The sequence below is a fragment of the Monodon monoceros genome, unplaced genomic scaffold (assembly GCF_005190385.1).
Source record: "Monodon monoceros isolate NGI ecotype Baffin Bay Population unplaced genomic scaffold, NGI_Narwhal_1 Super_Scaffold_18, whole genome shotgun sequence".
Taxonomy (NCBI): Eukaryota; Metazoa; Chordata; class Mammalia; order Artiodactyla; family Monodontidae; genus Monodon; species Monodon monoceros.
Window position 1 is genome coordinate 4,078,460 of NW_021703774.1, and position 10,008 is coordinate 4,088,467.

The following is a 10,008-nucleotide window of genomic DNA, read 5'->3' on the forward strand; positions in this document are numbered from 1 at the left end:
TCTCACAAGCCCCCTCCTCGTTTTACGCGTTTCTCTCACAAGCCCCCCCTCCTCGTTTTGCGTGTTTACCTCACAACCTCCCCTTATCTTGTCCGTTTATCCCACACGCCGCCCCGCTCCCTTGAGCCCCCGGGGCCGGGGGAAGTGCCCACCCTCCAGCGGGAGCAGCGCCGTCCTCACCGCGCATTGGCTGTGGAGGCCGTCAGTCTGAAGGGGGCGGGGCCTCCTGCTCGAGAGCCGAATCTCAGGACCGCGCGTCTTGCAAGGTCCCGGGCTGCCCCAGACCCCGGGAAAGCAACCAGCTTCCACTAGGGGTGTCTTAGCCTTTTAGTTTCGCCGCCCTCCTCTCGCCGTCCCCATAGTTTCTACCCCTTTGACGCCTCCGAGACGCAAAGTTTTTCAAAGCTCCAACATCTCTCCCCCACCCCAGCAAGCTCCCACCTAGTCCAGGGCCAAGCTGAGGATGCTGCGGCTTTAGGAGTGAAGCAACCTGTGGACTGGATCTCCTCGACGGTAGCGAGGGATCCCTTCGTCTGGAAATGAAGTTGCTTACGCTTTATGTTAACCGTTTTGGGGGCACTGGCCTTCATCAAGCGTTTATAGCCAAGAATACTCGGCATCAATTCAGCAAGAGTTGCCACAAAGCATTACAGAGTTAATTGTATCTCTATTCACCCTTTCAGTGTTTGTCTGATAGTCCCAAACGTACCATAAACTTTTCGAGTGAAAGTACTATGCCATTCTCCGACCACACCCGGAGCAGCTCAAGCTCCTAAACAGAACAGATGGGTCTCACACACACATTCTGTACTTTATTCTGTAATGCAACCTGGCGAGACACTCTGCTGTAGCCTGCTGGGAGTGTGCATACTCCTTGAAACTGCAAATTCCTTGGAGAAGGAATTAGAAACAGTGGTTCTAATTATAACGGGTACACAATGCTCTACAAACCATGGGCATCTGATCGTTTCAACTGCATCCTTAAGATCAGTAGCCTCAAAGGAGGGGAAAAATCATTCCACTTCTGCAATGTTTCTGACTTTCAATTCCATCACCAACAATGCTCAAGGTTGGAAACATATCTTACTGTAAAATAAGTATATTTTTAGTATCTATCCCTAACAAGGCCTACAGCTGTGCAAGAACAAGATTCACCTGTTTGAAACATCATCTCCCAAGGCCTACAGTATATAGGAAAGAAGTAACAGGAATTCTTAAATCTCACTGTAGGATCCTTCCTCTAGGTTGTGTTCGATTCCTGACCCTGTCCTGGGGCAATGTGGTCTTACTTTTCTCCTTTCTTCTCTGCGCTCCCCTTCGCCTCTCTGGCTTGGGCCTCAGTGTTCAATGTCTTTATTTCTTTTCCATTGCCACTGTCACCACCAATGTTCGCTACTGCCTTGCAATCCCTCTCCCTGACGCTTCCTAGTCCTGACAGAGTCCCAGGAAAGCTCTTTCTCCAACAGGCCGGTCACCCTCCCCGCACTTCTCAAGGCCGGTCTGCAAGGCTCCCACCACCCACCTCTCCTCAGAAGTTCGCTCTGCCCAGTCCGGCTGAGGCTGACGGCTGACAGCTGAACCCAACCAATCCGCGTGGAATAAATAACCGCCGCCGCCAATGAGCGTGCGGCGGGAGGCGGAACTTCGCCAAGTTCCTCGGGTCCCCGAACCGAGACCTGTTGCGCCGCAGCGGTGGCCGCGGAGTTTCTTAGTTACGGCGGCGGCCTCGGACGCTCGAGCCGCACGGGGCACGAGGCTCTCGCCACCGCCCACGACCGGACCAAAGCCCCCACCCGCTCGTCCGCGCGCCCCGCACAGCCTCCTCTCCCCCTGGCGGGGTCCCGAGGCCGCCGCGCGCGAGCCTGACCTACCTCCCCTCCCGCCTGGCTCCCGCAGGCGGCCCCAGCCGGCGGGGCCCCGGCCCGCGCGCCGGAGACCCCGGTGGCGACTCACCAAGAAGCGGGGAGCTCTCCGTTCTCCGGCCGGCGAGGGACCCGGGGCGGGCGGGCGGCTCGGCCAGGCGGTGCCGCGCACAGGCCCGCTGGGCCAGGGGCTGTGGCTGCTAGGCCCGGAGCGCTGGCCACCTCCCGCCGCGCCGCCCCCGCGGACGCTGCAGGCACGGGGACCCACCCTGTGCACGGCGAGGCGCGTCCGGAGCGCGAGCTTAGCGGTGGCCCATCCTCCCAAGACTCCCGCTCCTCCTCCAGCGGCCGCTACAGTCAGGAGTGTAAACATCCCGGCATCCCCGAGGAGGGGGCGGACCGGGCGTCGGCACCGCCCCCACGCCGAGCCCCGCCCCCGAGCCTGCTCTGGCTGCACGATGCATCCGCTGGCCTCCGCGGAGGGACCCCTCGACTTACGCGCTGGAGCCCGGACGGGTCTGGAGAAGCCGTCCTGTGGTCAGGCCGAACCCTATTCCCCTCTTTCCGCCAACTTCCCTCCAAGCCGGGGGTCGGCTGCTTTTTGAGAACTTTATGTTTAAGTGCCCTATTTGCAAGCGGTCAGCCGAATTGGTGACAACGCTTTCTTCTTCTGGATCATAGCGTTTTGATCCCATCGTCTTTTCCTAGGTGATGTAACTGCCTCAGCGCTTGAGAAACTTACATTAAAGTAAGAGACCCAGCTTAGAGGACAGTGGCTTTTAGGACATTCCTGAAAGCGGAACTACCTGGTTTGGTCCCTAAGAGTCTTTGGGTGATGGAAGGACATTTGTTATATCCCAGAACCGTAGTACATGGAACTGCAGAAGGAATGCTTTGAATTCAGCCGCTTCGCTACTTCAGTAACCTGACACGCGTTACCGGAGGACACGGCTAGAAGGCAGTATAGAGTCAACCACACCTTGATTGTAATCTCAGCTCAGGGGTTATTAACTCTGAGTATTATGTTATTTCATCTCTCCCAAGTCTCAGTCTCTTTAAATGTAAAAGGAGAATAGTAATAATACCTGTCTCTAGAACTAGGCTAGAATTAAATGAGATACAGCAAAATGCTGAAGCACAAGAGCCTGGCATAGAAGTGCTCATTAAGGAGTTGCTATTACTCCTAGGTCCGTTCACTAGTTTGGCTTCCCAACCAAAGGGATTCGAGCTAAGAATGAGTAGATTATAGCTCAAATGCTTAAAATGTTAAAGCCATGGAATTAAGATTTGGAAATTTTACTTTTAGAACGAAAATAATTCAAAATCTCAATAGTAGATGTTGACTTCAGTGGTTAATAAAGTGTTAATAAACCTGCTAGACACTGTTCTAAGGAATAAAGATAAACCCTTACCAAGACACAAAGTCCCTGCTCTCATGGACCTTATATTGTAGAAAAGGTAATAATAATGTAATAAGCCAATAAATGCATACTATGTCAAATGGTGATTCATTAAAAAATAAAGCAGGGTATGAATGGAGAGCCATTGAAGGGTGACCAAATCGACTTGGGTTTGCAGAGAATAGCTCTGCTGTGGAGAACAGATTCCAGGGTAGAAACTAGTCAAACTGTTAAAAGACTAGTATAACAATCAGGTAAAAGATATTGATGACTAAAATTGTCGTGCTAACAGTGGAAGTGATAAGAATGGTCAGATCCCAGATATATTTCTGGGATATATATATTTCCCAGATATATTAAGATACAGCCAACAAGATTTAACAATGAACTGAACTTGGGGTAGAAAAGTGGGCAAGAATGAAGCCAATGATTTGGCATTTGAACCAGGTTGCTCTGTCGAGTCCCACCAAATCAAAATCAGTCAAGTAAGGACAGTGTCACTTGAGTTATACACAGGCACACCCAGCAGGGAAAATAACCAGATATTCCCAGGATTAAGACATTTCACCCTGGTTAAGGTTTCTAAAAACTATCTTTTGTACCACATTTTAGAAATGTACATAGGTCGATAGGTAGATAATCAATAAAACACGCTTAATTAAATGAACTACACATTTGGATACGGACCAGACATTTCATTGGTATGAGGAAAACACATATCCCTCATGAACAGTGACTGATAGGGAAATGGATCAAACAGAGCTCATGAAGCCCTAGAAGTATCCTATCATGGCTAAATGATGCCCAGAGTGTTGAAAACATCCCTATGTGTCCTGTTTCTTCACCTTAAAAGACTACAAAGCTACAGCTAGATAGTGTACAGTGTTTCAGAAGTTGTGAAGACTCTCCAAATCCAATGCACTTTCTATCTATGACTTTTCATCACCTCTGTGCTGATAGGGGAGGTTGTCCCCTTGCCCTGGGCCCCTGGCCTAGAGCAAATGCTCATGGAAAAGCAGAGTTCTGGCCAAAGAGGCTCCTCTGGTCCCAGGGATCATTAGAGCAGAGTCCAGCTTTAACTGCTTTTCTATTCATCTCCCCACCAAGCTTGCTTCAAAAATGCTTGCCTGGCTCCCTGAAATGCACTAATTACAGTCCTTTATACGTGCTACTTAGTGTTTATACCTAATTACCATGCAATACTTACCGTTAACTATCAGATTAACTTCACCGTAAATGGCACTTGATTATGACACTTAAAACCTTTCATATATACGTGTTATTATATATGAAAGGTTTTAAGTGTCATAATCAAGTACCATTTACAGTGAAGTTAATGCTAACACATATATATGGAATTTAAGAAAAAAAAATGTCATGAAGAACCTAGGGGTAAGACAGGAATAAAGACACAGACCTACTAGAGAATGGACTTGAGGATATGGGGAGGGGGAAGGGTAAGCTGTGACAAAGCGAGAGAGAGGCATGGACATATATACACTACCAAACGTAAGGTAGATAGCTAGTGGGAAGCAGCCACATAGCACAGGGAGATCAGCTCGGTGCTTTGTGACCACCTAGAGGGGTGGGATAGGGAGGGTGGGAGGGAGGGAGACGCAAGAGGGAAGAGATATGGGAACATATGTATATGTATAACTGATTCACTTTGTTAGAAAGCAGAAACTAACACACCATTGTAAAGCAATTATACTCCAATAAAGATGTAAAAAAAAAAAAAAAACCCTTTCAGTTTACACCCTGTCTACATGTTTTGTTATTCATGTAGCTTTGCTGGCCCACACAATGAAAAATACAAAGTAGAGGTAGTACTGATTATCAAAACCATTTTTTATCTGTAGGTTAACCCAGACCTGATGTACCATAGCAATTCAGGGTCAATGCAACTTCTCTGTAAGGAGAGAAGCTTGCTAAAAAAAATGTTTTCCTGATGAAGAATGATGAAGTCATATTAAAAATAATTCTCCTTTGAAAGAGATCCCAGCCAGTGGGATAGACCAGAAAGGTCTAGCCTTCTTGACTCATACACAGTGCTGGCAACAGGTGTACTTAAAAAGCAACTAGTGATCCTGGCAGCCGCTGAACTTGGCAGCTGACTGGCGATGAGGCTTAGTCAAGCTGTTGAAATGTCTGGACTAACCTGGGCCAAGAGGAAGAGGTCAAAGTGCACACTGCAGACAACCCCAGGGAGATCACTTTCCTCGGGGCCTGGCTGTGGTCACTGTACAGTGGCAGAAAATAAATCTCTACCGTGCTGTAAAAACACGAAAAATATTTGAAAGCTACTTTTTCACTTTCCTGGCCTCTTGCATGTGATTATTAACGGATCATGCAGATGAACTTCCCTTTAAAGCAATAAAATCTGCCTTAATGTTATCCTGCCATCAAACACCTAGAATTCAAAATCACAGAAAGACAACTCTGCTATGTCCCATTTATCTAGTTCTGTACTTTGAGAAGACAGTTCATGGTTTATTTTAGCAGCATACTGACGGCGGCTTTTTCCCAGCTATTTTTGTAGTAGTTTTAAAACTGAGGAATCATTTCAACACTGTATATATATATATGTGTGTGTGTGTGTGTGTGTGTGTGTGTGTACACACATATATGTTAGATATATATATATATATTTAACATAGGGAAATGTAATATTTTATTTTATTTTTTAAAATATTTTTCTTTTATTTATTTATTTTTGGCTGCATTGGGTCTTCATTGCTGCCCGTGGGCTTTCTCTATTTGCAGCGAGCGGGGGCTACTCTTCGTTGCAGTGCACGGGCTTCTCACCGCAGTGGCCTCTCCCGTTGCGGAGCACGGGCTCTAGGCGCTCAGGCTTCAGTAGCTGTGGCACGAGGGCTCAGTAGTTGTGGCTCGCGGGCTTAGTTGCTCCACGGCATGTGGGATCTTCCCGGACCAGGGCTCGAACCTGTGTCCCCTGCATTGGCAGGCGGGTTCTTAACCACTGCGCCACCAGGGAAGTCCCTAATATTTTATATTGGTTGCAAAACAAGAAAGAAACAGCACAACTGGCCGTTTATGTTAATATCATGATTTCCTCTGGTCAACAGGATTCAACTGAATCTCTACTTTTTGACTCTAACTACAAAAGCCAGAGGGCCAATATGCAGTAGGCAAAGAGTCAAAGCAATGAAGGAAATATACTCAGGAATGATTTTCCTTTTCACACTGGTACATCCCATCCTTGATGTGGGACCAAACTGAGGCCATTTCCCAGGGTGCCGTTTCCTCCACCTTGGTGGCAATTTCTCTGATCTATGCTAACAGAAAGCCCTGTTAAAGATAAATCTAAAGAGTGCAGGTTTCTCTGGAAAATTTTGTGTGCATGTGTCTACCCTGAAAGGGGGATGCTACAAATGCTCTGTGATTTCACAAAGTTGAATGGGAATATCTCAGAGTCCTGTCTAATTTCTATCACCCTCTACCACTTCTGTGCTCTCACTTCTGCCTTGGGATGCACCAAATTCGTTCAGGTCTGAGCAGTTGAAACAGTTGTCTATTTCCTACGAAGGAAAGAAAATGGAAAATAATGTTTTTCTTCTTGCTTTTAATATTTCACATAGATAAATTGAGAGGCTGCCCTTAGACTACAGATCCAAAAGGGCATCACTAACAAAGTCAATACAAGAAGTGAAAAGCTGCATCCAATGTTGTTTTCCTCTTTCTAACCCTCTTTGCTCACACTTGAGCCTTTATTGCTTAAAATATGCATCTCTTCGATCTTCTGTTTTCAGCTGTTCTACTTAAGGGTGGAAGTGCATTTAAAAATACCTGAGTAATGATTTCTTCAGCAGTTCAACTGCACAGTTAATGTTCAATCTATTTGGAAATACAGGATGTGAGTAAAGCCAGATTTGGAATCATGCCATGTCAAACTCAAAGATATACCGAAAGCAGGCTCTCACTATCTTTATGACAATAAGCCTAGTTAATCATAAACACCCTCAACACCCTCCATAATTCTGCCATTGAATTCACCATCAGGTAAAATTCAAATTATGGAGACACTTTATTTCTTCTTTTTTATAATTAATTTTTATTGGAGTATAGTTGCTTTACAATGTTGTGTTAGTTTCTGCTGTACAGCAAAGTGAATCAGCTATATGTATACATATATCCCCTCTTTTTTAGATTTCCTTCCCATTTAGGTCATCACAGAGCATCGAGTAGAGTTCCCTGTGCTGTACAGTAGGTTCTCATTAGTTATCTATTTTATATATAGTAGTGTGTATGTGTCAATCCCAATCTCCCAGTTCATCCCACCCTCTCTTCCCCCCTTGGTTACCATAAGTGTGATCTCTGTCTGTGTCTCTATATCTGCTTTGCAAATAAGTTCATCTGTATCATTTTTCTAGATTCCTCATATAAGCAATAGTATACGATATTTGTTTTTCTCTTTCTGACTTACTTCATTCTGTATTACAGTCTCTAGGTCCATCCACATCTCTGCAAATGGCACAATTTCGTTCAAGATGTGGTACATATATACAGACATCTTATTTCTTTAATCACTCTGTCATATCAGCTTTCCTATGGAAAAGTTAGCATTATGTAGAGTAAGAGGCGCCTGGGACAACACTTCCCAGAACAAAACAGTCATTTCCAAAGCTTGAAAATTGGGGGCAAAAATCAGAAATATGCTTAAAAACTTGGTGAACTTCCGATCCTTAAAATTCAGGGCAAGAACCTTTAAATTCATAAACCATTCAAGTACTGGGTGAGGCAAACGAATATTTATCTATAGATTTATGGGATAATTCCTTCTTTGAAAGAGTAGAAGACAAACAGTAGACTGTCACCCATGGAAACCGCAAACAGTCCTAAATGGACAATTTTGTTACATTTGCCCATTAGTGTTATTTATTGCTGTATTACTAATAGGTTTATTTAATCTTCAGAACTTTTAAATTATTTATATAAATATGTACTTATTTTATATTTTTATTATTTTTAAAATATAAATTACTTTTAAAGTTGCTCATATATATGTATATAAGTAACTTCTAAAAATTATTTAAGAATATATAAATATACACACACATAGCGTATAGTTTGGGCAACCAAAGTATGCAACTTTAAAAATTCTGTTTTGTTTTTATTTGTCTTTTCTTTGCTCATATTGAAAGGTAAAGACAATCACTTTTTTCTGAAGACAAGTAAATAATAAAAATATTACTTCTTCATGTTCTAAATTACATGAAATTAATACTTCCATCAGGCCTATATCTTGTAACTCCAATCTAAATAGTTAGGTATGTTTTACAGTTTTCCAATAGGAAGTTTGTAGAACTGTCAGAATATAAACTAGAAATGATTGGAACAAAACATGAAAATTAGTCGTGTCATTTCAATGATTGGTTAGTTTTAATTTCCTATGTAAGATTTTTAATATATATTTCTGTAATTACTACATTACCAAGCCTTTATTCCTAATACCTAGCTAGTGAGTTTATGGACAATTACACTATCTTGAAATCTAAATATGTAGAGAGATTATATTAAGTCAGAACAATCATATCATCTGAATCTTTGCTGCTGATTTTTTAGCCCCTGAAAGCTAGAATCTACTTTTATTACTTTCAGAATCTAATATTTTAATTCTTTTTATGGATAATCTATATATTTTCCTGTTTCATGATTCTTTAAATTTATGTGTGTACAAAACTATACAAAAATCAAAACCAATACCGTCCTCTGTTTCTTAACGTATACTGAGATAAATCAGCTGCTGTATTAGGAGATCTTCACACCTTTGATGGGGCAGCAGCTCATGGACCAGTTCTGGGACCAGTGCAGCTTTGGGATGGAACTTCATCTGTGTTTTGCCCCTGGGGTTCTACCTGGGATGCTGGAGTGTGACGTGAGGCAAAGAAAAGGTGGTGGGGCTGAGGTGGGGAACAGAGGTACCAACTGTAACAAAGCACATGGAGGTTTTCCAGGCATCACATCTCAGGGTAGCAAAAGGAGGATGACCCTCATGCACTAACAGGCTTGCTATTCTCCTTTACTAGTAAAGCAGAGTAATAACCTGCCTTAAAGTAAAACATGAGAAACTTACAAAAGATATGGGCTAAACTTAACTGCAAGAAAAGAGTCCGTAAACTTGGGAATTCCCTGGTGGTCCAGTGGCTAAGACTCCGCACTCACAATGCAGGAGGCCCGGGTTCAATCCCTGGTCAGGGAACTAGATCCCACATGCCGCAACTAAGACCCGGCACAGCCAAATAAATTTAAAAAAAAAAAAAAAGAGTCTGTAAACTTGCAAAGTAACCTCTCAAATATCCATCTCTACTGAAATTAAAAAATGGAATTTAGCTCATCTTTCTGGCCTGTCCAAAAGCAGGAAGATGGGCTAGGTTCACATAAGCTTACCTGTTAGCTTACTAAATCACAGAAGCTCACACACAAGCCAATTAGCAATCCAGCTCCAGAAATACATGGAAGTAAGTCCAGCTTATCCTTCCTTCACTCTCATTGCCCTTGGTACAGAGTTTGGTTCACCTTTATCATCACGGATTAACTATAAATTGTTAGTTTTGTAGGTTTAAGATTATTCAGTATTAGTGCATGTTACTGTGGTTTGTTTTTTTTTTCAATCTAAATCTTGTAATTAATATGTAGGCTTGCATTCCTTTGGTTTCTAAATGGTTTCTGATCTTTGAAATCACTGTTAAAGTATACATGGTTTTGGAAATGAGTTACACTTTAAG

At 43.6% G+C, this 10,008-nt stretch overlaps 1 protein-coding gene and 1 non-coding gene across 6 annotated transcripts in view; one reads left to right on the forward strand and one right to left on the reverse strand.

Moving 5' to 3' along the window:
* NEK7 (NIMA related kinase 7) overlaps positions 1–2,229 on the reverse strand; it is a 146,187-nt gene extending 143,958 nt beyond the window's left edge. For 2 of the 5 annotated variants that reach the window (XM_029231254.1, XM_029231246.1), the window contains exon 1: positions 1,954–2,211. The gene's annotated coding sequence lies outside the window, so the exon portion shown is untranslated. Of the gene's footprint in view, positions 1–69; positions 1,882–1,953 lie in introns of those variants that run through there. The other 3 variants (XM_029231250.1, XM_029231249.1, XM_029231251.1) reach the window with 3 other exon arrangements.
* Positions 2,230–9,409: 7,180 nt separating this feature from the next.
* On the forward strand, positions 9,410–9,482 carry TRNAV-CAC. The gene has a single exon. It is a non-coding gene; the product is annotated as a tRNA-Val (tRNA).
* The last annotated feature ends 526 nt before the right edge of the window (positions 9,483–10,008 follow it).